Raw genomic sequence first — 18,275 nt, 5'->3', positions numbered from 1 at the left:
TGAGGATCGAACCCGGGCCGCACGCATGCCAGGCGAGCGCGCTACCGCTTGAGCCACATCCCCAGCCCCCAAGTCACTTTTTTATCGAATGCCATTTTTACTTAAAAGAATGACTGTCAGACAAATTATGGTTATTTAGATGTATTTGGGAGACATTTTTGCAAAAATGAACAAAATGATCATGTCACATCAAGGAAGGTCATGGGCAGTGCTTGCTGCCAGTGATTAAAAACTGAGATTTCAATAAAAAAGCAGAATTTTGGGAAACTCATATCCACCACTAGGAAGCTTGGCAGCTTCTCAGTAAAGATTTTTTTTTTTAAATGGGGCAGGTGATGATATTAATGAATGCAACTTTTAAAATACTAATAATGCAGATGTGTGAACAGTTTGAAAAGCTGCATAACTCAGTGAACCAGTATTTTTCGTGACTATGGCAATGATATTACAAAATCACACTTAGATAAATGATCTGCTCCAAGTACAAGACAGAACAATGGGACTTAAAAAAAAAAAAGAAATAATTTTAGATTTACAGAAAAGTTGCAAGGGTAGAAGAAAGTCCCTATGGACTTTTCACCCAGTTTCTCTACTGTTACATCTTGTATAAGCCGTTAACTATTTGTCACTGCATTTTAGCCATTAACTATCTTAAAAATTTGACATTGACATGTTGCTCTTAAATTAACTCCAGACTATTTGGATTTTACTTTTTTTCCAAAAAAATGTTTTTCTCTGCTTCATTGCCCAGTCCAGAGTACTGGGTTGCATCTAGCTGTCATGGCTCCCAGTTTCATCTGGTCTATGACAGCGTCTCAATCTTCCCTTGTTTTTTATAACATTGACAATCTTTTTTTTTTTTTTTTGTGTGTGTGTGTAGAGGTAGGGTACTGGGGGACTGAACCCAGGGACCATTTGCCACTGAGCCACATCCCTAGACCTTTTCTTTTCTTTCTTTCTTTCTTTTTTTTTTTTTTAAAGAGAGAGAGAGGAGAGAGAGTGAGAGAGAGAGAGAGAATTTTTAATATTTATTTTTTGGTTCTCGGCGGACACAACATCTTTGTTGGTATGTGGTGCTGAGGATCGAACCCGGGCCGCACGCATGCCAGGCGAGCACGCTACCGCTTGAGCCACATCCCCAGCCCCACCTTTTCATTTTTGATACAGGGTCTTGCTAAATTGCTGAGACTGGCCTTGAACTTGCATCAGTCTCCTGAGTCACTGGGATTATACCTGTGCACCACCACACCCAGCAGATATTAACAATCTTAAGAAATTCTGGTTGGGTCTCAGGTTTGTCTGCTGTTTTTCTCGTGATTAGATTAGACTGTGCCACTCCATCACATAAGGGGTCATGAGATGGTTGATGATGTTCTCCTTCATCATTTGGTTAAAGCAGTGCTTCCCAGGTTTCCCCATGATAAAGCCACTCATTTGCTCTAATTCTATTTTTAGAAACAAGTCACTAAGTCAAATCTGTCCCCCAAGGGAGGGGTGAGGAAGAGTAATTGACCTCTACTTCCTGGAGTAGGGGGGTATCTATATATATTATTATTTGGAGAGGAGAGTATCCACACCCAATCTTGTGAAAAGAATATTTCAGCCAAAGAATTTTAATGGGACAGAGTATTGAAAGTCCATTGTTTTGATTTTAGATTCTATAATGCAATTACCTTTTTTTTTTTTTTTTGAGGGGTGAGGGCAGGTACAGGGGATTGAACTCATGGGCACTCAACCACTGAGCCACATCCCCAGCCCTATTTTGTGTTTTATTTAGAGACAGAACTCACTGAGTTGCTTAATGTGTCACCTTGCTGAGGCTGGCCTGGAACTTGCGATTCTGCACCCCCGCCAGCCCCCCAGCCTCCTGAGCCTCTGGGATGATTGCACACAGGCTTCCCTGCTCCTGGTAACTCTTATTTTGTACATGTTTTTCCCAAAAGGTATGCATATACCTTTTAAGGAATTAGCACTTTTGGAATTTTGATGAACTCAAAGGAAAGCAGCTACAACTATCCAAAAAGGCACTTAAAACACATATCTTTCCCAAATATATACCTGTGTGAAGTCAAATTTTCTTCATATATTTCAACTAAACACAATATTGCACGGGCTAAATGTGGAAGATTATGAGAACCCAGCTGCCTTCGGTTTAGCTAGATAACACATGCAAAAAAGGTAAACATGGACATTCTTCTTACTCTTTTTGTTTTGGAGAATATGATTATTTTTAATAAAAAAAGTTAGTTATGTCAACATTCAATAGATTCATGTCCTTTAAAATGAGTTAATGATGGGGGACGAGCTCAACAGTAGAGCACCTGCCTAGCACATGTGAGTTCCTGGGTTCCATCCTTAACCCCCACAAAAAAGTTAATAAGTTAATGTTTTAAATTTCCATTTTATTTCAAGTGCCATAAATATCAAAAGATATAATCAACATGAACAAAAGTTCAAGGGTTCTTAATAATTTTTAAGAGCTTAAAAGGATTCTAAGATAACAAAGTTTAAGAATTGTTGCACCAGAGGATGACAGAGGGCAAGGGAAGAACATGAGCTCCCAAGTTTAATAGCCTTGAGTTTGAACTCCACTCATTAGCCATCACTAGCCAGATGACCACAAGCAAACTATGGAACATTTATTTCTTTTTTTTAAACTTATTTTTTAAAATATTTTTTAGTTGTTGATGGACTTTTATTTTTACTTATTTGTGTGTGGTGCTGAGAATCGAACCCAGTGCCTCATGCATGCTAGGCAGGTGCACTACCACTGAGCCACAACCCCAGCCCCCCAGCTATGGAACAATTTCTAAGCTTCAGTCTCATCTTTGAAACAGGCTCATGCTAACTGCCACCACACAGGGCTGTCGTGAAGATCAGAGATAACATTGAGTTGTTCCTGGAATCAATCATGGAGTCATCAATAAGTGGTAACTCTTATTTTTTTAAAATATATTTTTAGTTGTAGATGGACACAATATCTTTATTTATTTATTTTTATGTGATGCTGAGTTTTGAACCCAGTGTCTCCTGCATGCAAGGCAAGTGATCTACCACAGAGGTACAACCCCAGTCCCGGTAACTCTTATTTTGTACATGTTTTTCCCAATTGTAAGACACCATCCACTTATTACCAGATTAGATATAGGAGGGAAAACCCACCACATTAAACAAGCAGAGTGATGAGAAGAGGCATTTCAATTTCAGAAAAATCTTTTAAAATAAAATAGTAAAACACATTTCTCAAACACAAATATTGGTTTAATCCATCCACGGCACATAAAACATATCCTTAATTTAAGCCAATGCAGACATGATCTGGAAACTTCACAATTACTTTTTAAATGACAGAGGGCGGTGCTTCACTAAAGCTCAATGAACCCTTCTGAGGTGGGTAAATTCATGCAGACACAACCAGTCAAACAAACTAGAATTACTCTCTAAAGGCCAGGTCTGATCACGTTCCTAACCCAGACTTAGGGACCAGCTTTGCTTATGGGTTGGTTTGTACTTTCTTTCCTCAGTGGTCTACGTTTCTGCCCTGCCTCAGACCACTGTACAGACAAGCACAGTCTGCTGGCCTAGAAACTGGACTGTTAGGACATCCATGTCCGGCATCCTAGCAATTTTCATCCCTAGCTTGCTCACACTCTAAGAATGAAAATATTTTGAGCAAAGAAGACTCAGAGGGAAACTTATCAGCAACAGATATAAACCCTGCACCAGGTCAAGTCAACTCTCATCTAGTCAATTTGGTCCAGTAGGTTTCTCACATCTGCCTTCCCAGGGACCCAACATAAGCAGTTAAAAATTCTTGGTAAATGCTGTCTGTCGAAAGTTAAATTCTTTTGCTATTCCCAGCTTGTGATCATTTAAAAGGAATTTTCCAAAGCAAGGTCTAATATTAGACTCAAAATGAAGTTTCCATTCCACTGAGGCGCTATTCTCACCAAAGTAACTACCGCATAATCAGATTGTCTTGGAGCAATTCGTTTAAATGCAGATGGACATACTTGAAATACCAGCTCAATAGCACCAACAGATCTGGAAAGGTCTTACTCCGGGAGAAATCATTCATGTGAATTAGGCTTCTTAGATTGAAAAATTAGTAAGTTTTCCTCCCAGCTCACTTGTAGCCATTCACACCCTCTCCTCAAACTTTGAAACTTCTTGGGCCCCCAAAACCACACACTTTCAGTTTTGGAATTCTTCTTGAGAATTTGTTTTCTGAACCTACTTCCTGGTACACACACACACACACACACTCACACTCTCCCCTCCCAGGCTTTTGGAGAAGAGTGATATGTACCATGTACCTGCCTCATTTAACCATTCACTGCAATGACCTGAGTCTTCAGACCTCATCCAGGAATTAATCAGAAGAAAAATGTAAACAACGTTCCAACACAGAAAACATCCCCCGCCCCCCAGGACTGAGGCTAGAACCCAAGGCTTCAGACATCTGAGGCAAGTACTCTACCACTGAGCTATAGGCCCAGTTCTTTAACAAAATCTTGTAACCCAGAAGACTGAGGCAGGGGGATCACAGGTTTGATGTTGTCTCAGCAATTTAGTGAAATATTGTCTCAAAAAATTAAAATGGGCTAAGCACATAGATTGTATAGCACACTTGGGTTCAATCCCTAATACCAAAAAAGAAAAAGAAAAAAAAAAGTAGAAGAAGCGATTCTTTTGCTGTAATTAAAATGCTCTATGCAAAGTTGAATTGGGATTAAATTTTCACCTCCATGGACCCACAAATCAAAGTTTATTACTTGCATCTTCTTTGTGGATGGGTAAACCAGCCCAGAATGGTAGTGTGTTAACCACTTTGCACATTTCTAGGCTCAAATTTTGAATGACAAATATCACTTGGTACAGTGATTAGGTGACAAAAGTTCATAACCACCTAATGAAAATACAGACTGCGTCTGCTATCACACAAAGTTAAGGGCGATGAAGTGAAATGGACAGCAACAGACCAACAGCAATACCACGGAAGAGAGCCAAGCGCCAGGTGAAGCAGAATGGAATTAGGAACAACGTGAGACGGCTAATACAAAAGTGGCATGCAGTAGCCAGAAAGACCTCCTGATGTGAGCACAAGGCAAATGGAGCCTGCAGAGCCCTAAGGTGCACTCAGACAGAGGATCTGAAACAGATTTTGATTCCCAGGACTGAACTCAGGACTGCACTCAACCACCAAGCCACATCCTCAGCCCTATTTTGTATTTTATTTAGAGACAGGATCTCGCCGAGTTGCTTAGCGCCTCACTAAATTGCTGAGGCTGGCTTTGAACTCGTGATCCTCCTGCCTCAGCCTCCCAAGTTTCTGGGATTACAGGCATGCGCCACTGTGCCCAGCCCCAAGGTGGCTTTTTATATTCACCATCACTGCTGTGTGGCACAGCTCCAGGGGGTGCTGGCAGCACAGAATGCAGAGCTGCACAGTCCCCATGGTGTGCAGCTTCATGCCCTCTCACAACCAAGGACGGAGCAGGCAAACATTTTACATGTCTTTGTTTTTAATGGATTTCCAATTTACTAATATAAAACTGTAATACTACAATAAGTAGGAATCAACAGAGGAAGTTCTATGGAACTACTGATAAAAGAAATAAATGGTCTCCAACTAAGAACTCAGGTTCCAAATAACTATCACACAAAGTTGCGGGCGATGAAGTGAAATGGGATGTAAGATATATTTTAATGGCCATAGTTAAGATCTCCCAAGGAAATCCATTTGCTGATGCAACTAGATTCAGTCATTTATAAGTGAACAAACTGATCAGTTATAGATATGAACAATTTATAAACCATAAAACACTGTGTAAGCATTGATGAACCATTGTTACACAAGCTCATTATTCATTCAACAAATATTTACTTTTGCCTACCATGTACCAGGCTCAAACTACAGGGAACCAAAGCCGTGGATCTCAAGGAACATTCTAGCACGAAGGCAGACATCAAGGGAAACGGACAAAAACATATGTCAGATTGTGTTAAATGTGCTGTGAAGAAAAAGAAGGTAGGAGTGGGATCCCACTTAATATAGGATGTCCAAGGAAAGAGCTGCCAACAAAGGTGACATCTGAGCAGAGCCGAAGGACACAAAGAAGCCAAAGGCAACAGACATGGGGCTGGTAGAGGCTGTCTTCAGGTAAAGGCCCTGAGAGGGAGATGCCGGATGGGCTGTAGGAAAGAGACGAGGCCCGTATGGCTAGGACAGAGTGAGCCAGGAGGAAAGGGCTGGAGAGGTGCCCTGCAGGGAGGGGAACGTGCAGACCATGAAGGCACTATAGAGGCTTTGTGTGGGAAGCCATTCTGACACATGATTGGGTGACTCCCTTTAAGGGCCTGAGGCGCTTTGGCTAAGTCGAAGCTTTCCCGACCCTTTCCTGATGAGAGGGAACCAGAGAGGGGAGCCATCTCGGACCTAGCAATAGAAATAAGGTAACTGAGTCTGTGTGTTTTATTTCGATCTCATCTAGCTAACTTTATGCCTAGAACCTCATTAATGAAACCATTGCGCAGGCCGCGTGGTAGAGCTTTGGCTTTCACTTGGAGTGGTGAGTCGCTGGAAGGTTCTGAGCAGAAGAGGGACGTGATCTGATGTGTTGAGGGGTCACACAGGCTGCTGTGTTGAGAGAAGTCTTGCAGCTGGTGGAAGAGGATGGCAGCAGTGGGGTGGGGAAGCAGGACACAGTGAGGAGCTGCTCCAGCAATCCCAATGAGGGGGACGGTGGTGACAGCACAGCCATGAGAAGGTCTGGAGATTATATGTAGTTTTTATAATGAGGGGCTTTCATGTTGCCCAGGCTGGCCAGCTCAAGTGATCCTCCTGCCTCAGCCTCCTGAGCAGCTGGGACAACAGGGCCATCACCAAGCCAGCTTTGGATACATCTTTTAGATAGAGCTGTCAGGACTTGCTGATGGATTGGAAATAGGCAGAAGACAAAGGGAAAAGTCAAGGCTGACTCTCGGGTTTTCTGGCCTATAATGTGAAAGACGAAGTGGCCATTTACCAAGGAAAACTGTGGAAGGCAAGTGTTTGGAAGGCAGAAATCAGCTCAGTTTTGGACAGGTGAATTTGAAGCGCTTAATAGATATCCTACTGGAAAGTCAAAGAGGGAGTTAGATACCAGTCCAGAATTCAAACAAGAGAGAGAGAGAGAGAGAGAGAGAGAGAGAGAGAGAGAGAGAGAGAGAAAGAAATATGGCCCACAGATGAAAACTGGGAGTCACCAGAGATAGAGGGCAGCACAGCCAGAAGCCCAGTGAGATCAACAGGGAGTGGACAGGGAAAAGATCTGGTCCTAAGCCCAGGGAATGCCAATATGTCAAATGGTTAGGAAGTTGAGATACAGCCAAGAAGAGCTTGAGAAAGAGGGAAGTTAAGGGGAGAATACACAGAATAGTATTTTGGAGATCAATATTTTTTATAATTAATATAAATATTTTAAATTTAAATATTTATATTTCAAGAAGCAGAGGCTAGTCAAAAGTTATCAAATGTAGCCAGGCACAGTGGTGCACACCTGTAATCCCAGCAGTTTGGGAGGCTGAAGCAGGAGGATCACAAGTTCAAAGCCAGATTCAGCAAACTGAGGTGCTAATAAGCAACTCAGCGAGACCCTGTCTCTAAATAAAATGCAAAACAGGGCTGGGATGTGACTCATGGTCGAGTGCCTCTGAGTTCCATCCCCAGTACCCAACGCCACCAAAAAAAAAAAATAAATAAATAAAATGTAGTCAAAGGGTCATGAATGATGATTTTAGTGACAAAATATGCTCAAGATAAGGAAGGTTGTGAATGAAGGATCTGAGGACTGTGGTCTAAGTGACGAGCCAGTCCAGGGCAACTTCACTGCTGCAAATAGGGAGAAAGCCTGGCTGCTTCTGCCAGGCAGCCTTCACCAGAGAGAAAACTCTGCCCTGTGATTTGTCCTCTTCCAAATAACGCCTCCTCTAAGTCTCACTACTCTGGCAATGATAAATTAGATTTCAAATCACCCAGGCTTAATATCCTGAACTTGTCCTTTCTCCCCACTCCACGTTAATGAATACATACATAAAATACACAGCTCAATGAAACTTTCTTTATACACGTGTGCACCTGCAGAACCACTTCCAGGAAGGGCATGTGGGAGCGAGAGCATTAATAATGGGCATGGGAAAAATAAATATTAAAAATCTTAAAAAAAAAAAAAAGATGTTGTGTCCGCCGAAAACTACAAAAAATAAATATTAAAAATCTTAAAAAAAAATAATGGGCATGGGGTGAGCATGCAGGAGCTGCAGGCAGGAGAGAGGAACAGACAACCAGCAACATGGAGTGACAAGAGAAAGGGCAAAGTGGGTGAGCCCACCTGGGGCCCCACAGGAAATGCAGCTTGCACATGGCCTGCTCTGTAGGACCAGCATCTTCTCCCCATCTGGAAACAACTTCAGAACAAGGAAAGCCTTTTCCTAGTATTTAGCTATACCTAGAATGCTGCTGTCTGGGTCTTGGACTTTTATAAGAGGTGAACAGAGCAGAGATGCTGTAAGATATTCAAGCCATGGCTCAGGAGGAACAATGGGAGAAGCCGGGGAGGTTTAGCTAGAGGAGAAACCTGGGGGATGAGATGACAGAAGCCTGCAAACATCTGAAACCAAAGGCAGTCACTGGGATCCTGTGCTTCCTTACAACAACATGTTCCGGTCATAAACTGTGGATTCATCACCCTATTACCCCTCACCCGCTCCCTCGGCCCCTGGCAAGTCTCGCACAATACAATGCCCCAGTCTCTTCTCTACTCCCACATTCCCCAAGAAAAACTTACTAACCCACAACTTAATCATAGCTCTCCATTACTCACAAGTGCTCAGTTCCCAGCAACTACTGAATTAAGGAGAAAGCTGCTAGAAGTAGGGTTCAAAGGACATCATCATGTCCCCAAGTCCCCAAATGTCCCATCCTTCCATCCTCCGTCGCTCTGCTTTTCCTATGCTCTTGTGGTTCAGTCGGATGACTCAATGTTCCCCATCAGGGACTTCCCCAGCTTTTGCAAGTTTCTCCTGGCTATCCTGAGCCTTTGAATCCTTTTGTGTTACCTTAATTCCACTCCAAATATCACCTATGCCAGAGAGCCTCTCTTCCTCCTCGAAGGCAGAAATCATCTTTTCCATTTCTGAACCCCCATGGCATTATCTGAATTTCTCCTAAGGCATTTATCTCTTTTGGCCTCACATTTAGGTCTGTGCTCCTTGTCCTCTAGATGAGAAACCCCTGGCTCCCCATTTCTCTCCCATAGCACCTCGCTTGACTACGCACCCTCTGCCCAGAACAGGTGAGAAAGGAACAGAGTCAGCAATCATAGGACCCCAATCCTTCATTAGCTGTCCTTGCACAATCCCAGGACAGCCCTGCCACACCCACACCTGGGCTCTGTGAGTACCTGGGTCTCTAGCTGCATTACTCTTTATACTAGATAGGCCCTTTTCCTTAACCACTGCCCCCCCCCACCCAACTCAACAGCTGCAAATCGAAAGAGGAGTCCTGAATTACAAAACATATAACAAACATCTAAGGCCATTTCTCAGATTTTTGTAATGAATACTTGATGAATGCTTATATACATCTTGTAGGTCTTCTACTGACTACAGGGAGGTTGATCCGGTATTATAGTATGAGCTGTGATGCTTAAATTTGCCAAACAAGAAGCAATGCAATTTTATTTAGGAAGTTATCACCTAGCTATTTCTGCACTGCTTAAAGCTAAAATAAAAATTAAAAAACCCACAGTTTGTTGTTTTAAGTATTTATTTTACCTTACCATCCCCACCAGAGTTAAGTGCATTTTTTCCAATTGAGTTTTCCCACCATAAAATACACCAGAAAAATGTGACACAGATCTTAAAATAGCCCTATATAAACAATACGTGAGTGTATATATAGAAGCACTTGCTGTATATAGACATCACTGGGTTTAAACGATGATAACTGTTGCTATTTTAGGAGACAAAAGCCCCCTTTTACCAAAAGCTTTACTATTTCCAAAAATTCCAAGGCTGGCCAGTAAGTGGCTGGCCTGCATCTCCCTAGAGGGACAGCTCCTCTCCCTAGTCACCAACGACCAAACTCGCAGGGAGGCCTGACCTGCTGTTCCTCATTGAGGTTCCTGGGGTAAAGGTAGAATCATGATTTCCCCCAAAATAAACACCTAACTTTTTTTTGATGAAAGTAGAGGTTTATTTGATACAGATACTATTTATTTATTTATTTAGGTACCAGGGATTGAACTCAGAGGTATTTGACCACTGAGCCACATCCCCAGCCCTTTTTTGTATTTAATTTAGAGACAGGGTCTCACTGGGTTGCTTACCACCTCGCCATTCCCAAGGCTGGCTTTGAACTCGCAATCCTCCTGTCTCAGCCTCCTGAGCCTGAGATTACAGGCATGCGCCACCATGCCCAGCTCAGATACTATTTCTTGATAGGACCATTTCCTGGAGAGAATCCTAAATATATTTACTAATGTAGTGGATTGTAACAGCTTTCCGAGAGTAGGTTCGCTGATGTTCTTTGGCCATTGGAACAAATCTGAAAGTAGAGAGGAAGCTACTCACTGAGGTGATCAGCCTCTAAGGGTTTGTTTTGTTTTGTTTTAAAGAAGCAGATGGGGGCTGGGGATGTGGCTCAAGGGGTAGCGCGCTCACCTGGCATGCGTGTGGCCCGGGTTCGATCCTCAGCACCACATACAAACAGAGATGTTGTGTCTGCCGAAAACTAAAAAATAAATATTAAAAAAATTCTCTCTTAAAAAAAAAAAAAGAAGCAGATGGACTGGGGTTGTGGTACAGTCTTAGAGCACTTGCCTGGCAAGTGTGAGGCACTGGTTTGATCCTCGGCACCACATATAAATAAACCAATATTTAAAAATCCATTTGCAACTAAAAAATATTTTTAAAAAAAAGAGAGAAAGAGAAGCAGAGCTAGGGTATAGTTTAGTGGCAGTACATATGCTTAGTGTGTGCAAGGCCCCGAGTTCAAAATAAAAGAAAAAAGTGAGAAGCAAAGCAGACAAATCAGGCTGGGGTTGTGGCTCAGTGGTAGCGCACTCACCTCGCCTTTGTGAGACGCTGGGTTCGATCCTCAGCACCATATAAAATAAATAAGCAAAATAAAGATATTGTGTCCATAACTAAAAAAATATTTTTAAAAAAGCAGACAAATTTTCTCCATCGTTAGTGGCTGGAACAGTCACAGCACAGTGCACAGGGCACGTGGGCCAGTTTGTCTCAGGCCTCCTCCTATTTGCTCTGACACCTGTTTCCTAACACTGAAGCTAAGATTAAGCCCACCTTCCCATTCTTCACTGTAGCTTCTTTTTCTATATCCCTAAAACAGAACTGCTTGAAAAACAGAAGATTCAAATTGAAAATGCCTTTTAAGACAACTAATGTGGGGCTGGGGATGTGGCTCAAGCGGTAGCGCGCTCGCCTGGCATGCGTGCGGCCCGGGTTCGATCCTCAGCACCACATACAAACAAAGATGTTGTGTCCGCCAAATACTAAAAAATAAATATCAAAATTCTCTCTCTCTCTCTTTCACTCTCTCTTTAAAAAAAAAAAAGACAACTAATGTTTAAAGTAATTATCTCTATATCTGCATGTATTTTCTTGATGTGCTGGGGATTGAGCCCAGGGGTGCTCTACCACAGAGCTACATTCTCAGTTTCCCCTTGTCTTTGAAACAGGATCTTGCTAAACTGCCCAGGTTGGCCTTGAAATTATAATCCTCCCATCTCAGCTTCCCAAGTAGCTTGGATTACAGACATGCACCACCGGGTCTGGCGTATTTGTACTTATTTTTAAAATATCTTTAATTTATTGACTGGTTGAATTACACTCCTTCATAAATATCCTTATGCTATAAGATCAGAAAATGATACATTGGGGAAAACCAACCCATGTGGCACTGATTTTACAGTTATGTCAGTGGAGATCTGACTGCCTTCAACGGGGTCTACATTTACATGTTAGAAAAGTTTCTGAAATATATTAAAACCAAAGAAACCTGCCTGACACACTAGACACATGCAAACATTTAATGAGTGGGAGAATCTACAATCACAAATTTATCTAAATTCTTTGAACATATTTTAATTTCAATATTCAATTTACAAACTTCTAGACTAAAATGATATTTCATTTGTTTAAAAACTACCTCCTGCACATTTCTGGAAGTTTCCTCTGGACTTAGATTTCAGGTTTTGTCTGGCATTATTTTTGAAGTTATAATCATATCTTTTCTTAGTCATCATTACAGAATGAAGGCTTTTTTTTTTTAACAGTATCCCTAATATTTTACCTAAGAATTTGGCCTTGGTTTTTTACAAAATGCTATTAAATGCTACATTCAACTGTAACCTACAATTTTCCCATCAAGCATACTTTCTTTCACTCATCAAATGTATACTGAGTATATGCTTTATTCCTAGCATAGGGTTTTATATATATAAAAAAATTGAACTCAGGGGCACTCAACCACTGAGCCACATCCCCAGCCTTTTTTTTTTTTTTTTTGTATTTTATTTAGAGACAGAGACTCATTGAATTGCTTAGCACCTCACTGTTCCCAAGTCTGGCTTTGAACTTGCAATCCTCCTGTCTCAGCCTCCCAAACTGCTGGGATTACAGGTGTGCACCACTGTGCCCGGCCAAAATGAATCATTTTTATTTCAAGATAACTGTTTATTCACAAACTGTTTTAAGAAATAACCAAAAAAGGGGCTGGGGATGTGGCTCAAGCGGTAGCGCGCTCGCCTGGCATGCGTGCCACCCAGGTTCGATCCTCAGCACCACATACAAACAAAGATGTTGTGTCCGCCGAAAAACTAAAAAATAAATATTAAAATTCTCTCTCTCTCTCTCAAAAAAAAAAAAAGAAAAAGAAAAAAAGAAAAGAAAAGAAAAAGAAAAAAAGAAATAACCAAAAGAGGGGCTGGGGTTGCAGCTCAATGGTCAAGTGTTTATCTCACATATGTGAGGCACTGGGTTAGAACCTCAGTACCACATAAAAATAAAAAAATAAGGTACTGTGTCCATCTACAACAAAATATTAAAAAAAAGAGCCAAAAGAACCCACACATCTTTACCCAAGATCATGTACCTTTATCCCCACAGTGGTAACAGGTGCAAAACTTTTAACTCCAATTCACCACCATGATGTTGGCTTGATATCCTCAAATATGGGATGTTCCCATTGCCCTTCTATAGCCATGCCCACTTCCTTCCCACCCTTCCCCAAAAGCATCATTTTAACAGCTTTGGTGAAATGAGTACTAGTTTTCCAGTGGTGATGACTCTCAAGATTTAGTTTTTAAGTTTAAACCAACAAAAAAGCTCACAGGCTGGGATGTAGCTCAGTGGCAAAGCGTCTGCCTTGCATTCGCAAAGCCCTGGGTTCGACCCCCAGTTCCAAAACAGACAAAAAAAAAAAAAAAAAAAGAATCCCACCCAAAAAAATAAGATTAAAAAAAAAACCTTTAAAATACAAAAAAGCTCACAAAATGGCAATCAAGGGGAAAACATTCTTCTATCAATAAGAATTTGCTTTACATCCAGTGTTCCCCCCCTCACCCCATTGAAATGGACTCTTACTATGTTGTCCTGGCTCCTCCCCAAACTCCTGGGCTCAAGTGATCCTCCAGCCTCAGCCTCTTGAGTAGCAGGGACTAGCAATGTGTGCTACTGAGCAGGTTACATGCAACTTTTTTTGGAGGAATCAGGGATTGAACTCAGGGGCACTTAACCACTGAGCCACATCCCCAGCCCTTTTTATATCATATTTAGAGACAGGGTCTCACTGAGTTGCTTAGGGCCTCACTAAATTGCTGAGGCTGGCTTCGAACTCATGATCCTTCTGCCTCAGCCTCCCAAGCCACTGGGATTATAGGTGTGCATCACTGCACCCGGCTACATGCCCAATCCTGACAAGATTTACCAACCATGCTTTCCCAGCTGAAGAACATGGTAGGCAGTTATACAACTGAATGTGCAGACAGATGGCTTTTAGAGGGCAGCAGAGACGCCAGCCTTGATTTAACAAATGCTGCGTGAGGCACCTCTTTGACAGTATTGTTTTTATTTTCAGACAGCTCCTTTTTGGTTTCTTACAATGTGAGAGATGTGAGAGTTGCCAGTAATTCAATCAAACACTAATACAGGTGCTGCTGTGAAAGAATTCTGTAGATATAATTAAAATCCCTAAAAGGTTGACTTTCAGCAAGGGAGATTATTCTGGGTGGGTCTGACTTCAGTCAAAAGGCTTTAAAAGCCAGGCAAAGCCTTTCTGAAAGAAAAAAAAATCCACCTGTAGCAAATAGCTTGACTGTGCCTGTGGGCTCCAGCCTGCCTGTGACCTTCCCTTTTCAGGACCAGCCCCGTCAGCTTTGAACTTTTAGCCCCTCAACACACAGGCCAGTTTCTTATTTTAAAAAATCCCTGATGAATATGTGCGGACGTGGGTGTGCATATGTATCTCCTACTGATTGTTTCTCTGGTTGAAACCTGACAGACAGGTGAAGGATCCACATGGCAAACAGATTTAGAAAGCAGTAACCAAAACTGGGATTAGACTAAGTCCTCACTTCCCAAAGCCAAGACAATGGACAAACAGCTGCCCAGAAGATAAACTAACGTGTTTGTGTGGTACATGACAGACCTGCTCAGTGAGCTGGTAAAGTAAAGTAACCTGTGGAACAAAGATTACCCTAAACCATGGTTGTGTTTAAAAGACAAAAAGCCAAATCCTTTTCTACATCCCTCCAAGTCAACTCTCCTGAGACAGCCAACCTCGGGCCTTCAGGCCCAAGTTAGGCTTCCAGGCCACAAGCAATGAAGGGGCTTCCATTTCCCACACCACCACCAGCTCATTCTCTTTTGCCTCTTCTTCAATCTTGCTGCCAGACACTGTAGCCAGGAACCCAAAGTGAGGCAATTAATAGAAAAATCCAGTCATTATGTGACTTGCTTAATGGCCCATCCAAATGATTTGTGAGAAAAATCTCATGAACCAACAGAACAGAGACTGAAGAGTTTTTTCCATTATTTCTCTCTCCCAGAGTATTTAAAGACTTAGATTTTCCCATCTTTTGGGGAAATATTTTCTTATAAATAGTGAGGCATGCCGGGCATCTCCACTTCATCTTTTTTGGTGGTCTGTAACACGCACTGTACGCTCACTGGAATGTTTTCCTAGTAAATGATCAGCAGTGGAAAACATGGCTAAGACAAAGGATGGCTTTCGGGCTGAGAGGATGGGAACCTTCCCATCTTTCCCAAGAGACAGGTAGTGCTTCTATAGAACTGAGGGGTTTATTTTAGAACCAAGGAGTCTATTTCTAGACTTGTAGGCTTGGTAAGGATGATAAATGAAGACTGACTATACTAGTTAGGTAACCGTCCAACGTATCCAATAACAATGGGAGACTTTTTACAGAGAAATATACTTCTGCTGTTCAAATATTAGTGCTTGAATTTTATGATTTGCTCTTCCGTTCCTCCCTTGTGTTTCAATTTTGACCAACAATAACTTAGAATTTTGTTTTGTGTGAAGCTTCTGGTTTTCAACGCAAGTTCCTGAGTGATTTCTATAGCCCAAGCAGACAATATCAGTAAATTATACAGTCATGCATAAAAATAGGTCCTTCTTCCTCCTCTTAAAAAAAGTCTTCCCTGGGGCTGGGGTTGTAGCTCAGTGGTTGCACGCTTGCCTCACATGTGTGAGGCACTGGGTTCAATCCTCAGCACCACATTAAAAAAAAAAATAAACAAAATAAAGATATTGTGTCCATCTACAACTAAAAAATATATATTAAAAAAAGTCTTCCTATGATATTTACAGTCTACCACCATACCACCCTGAATGCACCCAATCCCATCTTCCCATGATACTCACAGTGACAAAAATTACCTAATCCTGGACATCATGCTAAAGACTACTTCAGGCCAAACCACATTTGCTGTAACAGCAGGCATGTTAAAGACAGGGATGAAGTCATTAGTTTGGGTTTTTTTTTTTTTTTTTTTTTTTTTTTTTTTTGGTACAGGGATTTAACCTAGAGGTGCTTAACCACTAAGACAAATCCCCAGCCCTTTTTATTTTTTTATTCTGAGACAGGGTCTTGTTAAGTTCCTTAGGCTTCACTAAGTTGCTGAGGCTATCTTTGACTTTGTGATCTTCCTGCCTCAACCTCCCGAGCCACTGAGATTGTAGGTGTGCACAAACCACGCCTGACTTCATTAGTTCTTTTAAATCTGCTTCAAGTGGAGGGCTGGGTGTCTAGCTCAGCAGTAGAGTGCCTCCCTAGCATGTGCCAGGCCCTGGGTGGCATTCAATAGCCCTATATACACATACCTGCTTAAAGGGGGAAACCAAGCATTGGTTTTGTTATAAGAAGAAAGATCTTATCTCCTTTTCTCACTCCAGCCTCCTCTTTTTAGGGGGTCCTTCCTGATAACCTCAATGTAGAATAAGGAATAGAGATGCTATTGTGTTATTACACAGTTAATAATGACTATGTACATAATGATACAGTTAATAATCAGGGGAAGGAGCTATCAAAATTATAAAAAATCATTGAATATGAGAATTGGAAGGAAAATTCCCAATGTCATTCAAATTCTTATCTAATGTATTCATCTCTTTGGCAAAATTTTGTGCAAATAATAAACTTGAAAAAAAATTAAGAGTGCAAAAATATTTCAAGGTTTTCCTCATTGTCCTGAAATAAAAGAAGTTCTGGCATTTTACTCTTCTGTTTCCTGTCCCCAGAAACCTCAAGAAGCTCACTGTCATTATAAAAAAGAAAAAGCTTTTTGATGTTATCAGATGATTTTTAAAAAATATTTTTTCTATTAATTCCTTTGTGATTCCTTCCCATTATCTACCTTCCCCCACAAAGTCTCTCAAAACATATACAAGGTAAAAGAAGTTTTCCTATTTTTATGAGAAAATAAATCTAGCATTTAAACATCCATTGATAAACATCTAGATAGAGCTGGGGTTGTGGCTCAGTGGTAGAGCACTTGCCTAGCATGTGTGAGGCACTGGGTTCAATTCTCAACACCTCATATCAAAATAAATAAAAGTCCATCAACACTAAAAAAAAAAAAATACATTAAAAAAAGCCTAAAGGGGCTGGGGATGTGGCTGAAGTGGAAGCGTGCTCGCCTGGCATACGTGTGGCCCGGGTTCGATCCTCAGCACCACATACAAACAAAGATGTTGTGTCTGCCAAAAACTAAAAAATAAATATTAAAAAAATTTTTAAAAAGCCTAAAGAATTCTAGTATATCCCTGCAATGAGATACTATTCCATTAATTAGAATACAGCTACAAAAAGAAGCAAAGTAAAGCTAAAAATGATATATAAACATAACAATAACAAATTGTTATAAAAATTTTCCCAAGATTCATTAAAACCTGGAATATTATACATGGTATGATCCCATCCGTTTGTATTAGTTGGGCAATGCATTATCACATATAATCCTAATAAGAGAAAGTGCTTACTTTGACTAGGAGTCAATGAGAATAGAATCCTGTCAATCCTGGACCCCCTTAAGGTCCACTGCAAAACCCTATGGCTGCGCTGCTTCCCTCCATCACTGCGGTGACCAGCTGAAGCAGCCAATGTGCTATATCACATGCTTGAATTTTCCTCCCCTCATCTTGCTTCTCTTGCATAGCCTCCTGCTCCCTGGGATTGCATCCACATAAACTGCCCTGTACACAAGCCTTCCCAACAGGCTGACAGTCAGGCTAACACATCAGATGAGTGGAAGTTTTTTCTACCAAACAGTATTGGCTTCACACATTTCATGCTCTTCTACTTGTATTGATTCCAGTGCCAGATGTGCTAGGACACATTCACATACCAACACAATGCAGGCCCTGGACCTTTGTGTCACAACACCAAGTACACTGGTGTGGGGGCAGGTGCATTTCTGGATGTCATTCCTGCATGGGGCTGGCTGGCAATATCTAGACATCACAGTGGCTGCAAACAACACGAACAGATCCTGCTCCACCCACACTAGTGTATCCCAAGCTTAACTTCCCCAGAGCTGGATCCCCCAATGCCTCGGACCTCTGCAGTACCAACAAACATAGATGGTAAAGGGTGAGAAGGAAAATTCTGCCCAGTTGTTAAAATATCTGGGATCCAATTTTACAAAAACATACAATCATATAAACACATTTGCTAAAGCCCATCCCAGGG

At 41.5% G+C, this 18,275-nt stretch overlaps 1 protein-coding gene across 3 annotated transcripts in view; it reads right to left on the bottom strand.

The window, feature by feature from the left end:
- CNNM2 (cyclin and CBS domain divalent metal cation transport mediator 2) overlaps window positions 1-18,275 on the bottom strand; it is a 141,611-nt gene that overhangs the window by 31,357 nt on the left and 91,979 nt on the right. The window lies entirely within an intron of this gene.

The sequence above is a fragment of the Spermophilus citellus genome (assembly GCF_964194105.1).
Source record: "Spermophilus citellus genome assembly, chromosome: 15".
In the NCBI taxonomy this organism is placed as follows: domain Eukaryota; kingdom Metazoa; phylum Chordata; class Mammalia; order Rodentia; family Sciuridae; genus Spermophilus; species Spermophilus citellus.
Note: the sequence above shows the minus strand (reverse complement) of the source record. Positions and strands in the feature narration are given on the sequence as shown.